The sequence below is a fragment of the Chlorocebus sabaeus genome, chromosome 8, assembly GCF_047675955.1.
Source record: "Chlorocebus sabaeus isolate Y175 chromosome 8, mChlSab1.0.hap1, whole genome shotgun sequence".
Lineage (NCBI taxonomy): Eukaryota > Metazoa > Chordata > Mammalia > Primates > Cercopithecidae > Chlorocebus > Chlorocebus sabaeus.
In genome coordinates, this window is record NC_132911.1 from 146,758,180 (window position 1) to 146,759,855 (window position 1,676).

General features: G+C 48.5%; 1 pseudogene; it reads right to left on the minus strand.

The window, feature by feature from the left end:
- Nucleotides 1-708: 708 nt before the first annotated feature.
- On the minus strand, nucleotides 709-1,366 carry LOC103237729 (small ribosomal subunit protein eS26 pseudogene; annotated as a pseudogene).
- Between the last annotated feature and the right edge of the window lie 310 nt (nucleotides 1,367-1,676).

The window sequence follows — 1,676 nt, forward strand, 5'->3', positions numbered from 1 at the left end:
CTGGTGCTTCCCTGTACTCTGGGAGTCACATTCCCTCTCTTTTCTGAGCTGGGGCAGGAGACACTATGGGGTTTAGGGTACTCACTGTCAGGTTTGGAGGTTTTCTCCTCCTCCCCTGGGGAGCAGGACAGACCTTAGCAGTGCCTCACTCCATGAGCTCATTTCCCTTTTCTTCAGCATCCTCGTTATGCAGCCACATACATGTCAAGGTGTTCTGCCCCCTTTACCTGACCTCTGGCAGAACAGTTTTAATGGATAAATGGTATGAAATTGCAAAGATCCAAAAACTGGCCACCGTTTCTCAGACCCCCAAACAAACATTGGCCAAGCTGTGTTGCAATAGAAGATTTTTTTTTTTTCTTGGTCATGGATGGATAACCAAAGTTCTTCCAATGTGACAGATTTCTCCCTAGATGACTGTGTGGGGAGAGACAGAGCATTGCCTGTACTGGAGCCGGAAGACGTAATGCCTCCCGTGCTGGGCGCAGGACTTGCGTGTGGCCGCTTGTCTCTTTCCTTCCTTCCTTCCTTCCTTCCTTCCTTCCTTCCTTCCTTCCTTCCTTCCTTCCTTCCTTCCTTCCTTCCTTCCCTTCTTTCTTTCTCTTTCTTCCTTTCTTCCTTCCTTTCTTCCTTCCTTTCTTTCAGTAAATATCCATTTTATTGTTCTCATGAGAATAGTCCATCTTCAGTGTTTAAGGACTCAGTTCCTCATGTGGGCTTTGGTGGGGGTCACAAGGCAGCACTCGCAGGTCTAAATCAAGGTGGGGGTGTTCAGTCCTTGTGGGCTTCACGAGATCCATTCCTGACTCCCTTGTTGTGAATTGCACAACCCGCACAAGAATGTAGCTTCACATACAGCTTGGGAAGCACATAGGCATTGAAGACGCTTGCTTCAGAAAAGTCCCTGACTGCTGTGGCCTCATGATGTTTCCAATGATGAATTCCTTTTCTTTTCTTTTTTCTTTTTCTTTTGAGATGGAGTCTTACTCTGTCGCTCAGGCTGGAGTACAGTGGCGCGATCTCAGCTCACTACAACCTCCGCCTCCCAGGTTCAAGCGATTCTCATGCCTCCTAAGTAGCTGGGATTACAGGCACCCACCATCACACCCAGCTATTTTTTGTATTTTTAGTAGAGACAGGGTTTTGCCATGTTGGCCAGGCTGGTCTGGAACTCCTGATCTCAGGGATCCACCCACCTTGGCCTTGCTGGGATTACAGGTATGAGCCACCGCGCCCGGCCTCCGATGATGAATTTCTTAATGGCCTTGTCCTTGGCCACACATCAGGCACCATTCGCGCAGCAAATCGGCTGCACATGGCCGCGGCCCTTCTTGGCATGACCATTGTTCCTTCTTTCCTTTGTCATCTTGGAGGCACAGACCAGAGAGAGGACAACTGTCCCTTTCTTTTGGCCAATTTCTCGCTTTTGGAATGGGAATGCTTACCCAATGCCTGCATCCCCATTGTATCTTGGAAATAAATAACTTATCTTTGAGTTCGTAGGCTCATAGGTGGAAGGAACTCATTTCCAGATGAGACTGAACCTGGGACTGGAGGCTTTTGGTTGTGTTGATGCTGGGACGAGTTAAGACTTTGGGGAGCTACTGAGAAGGGACAATCTTACTTTGCAATGTGAGAAGGACATGAGATTCGGGAAGCCCAGGGTGGAATGATAC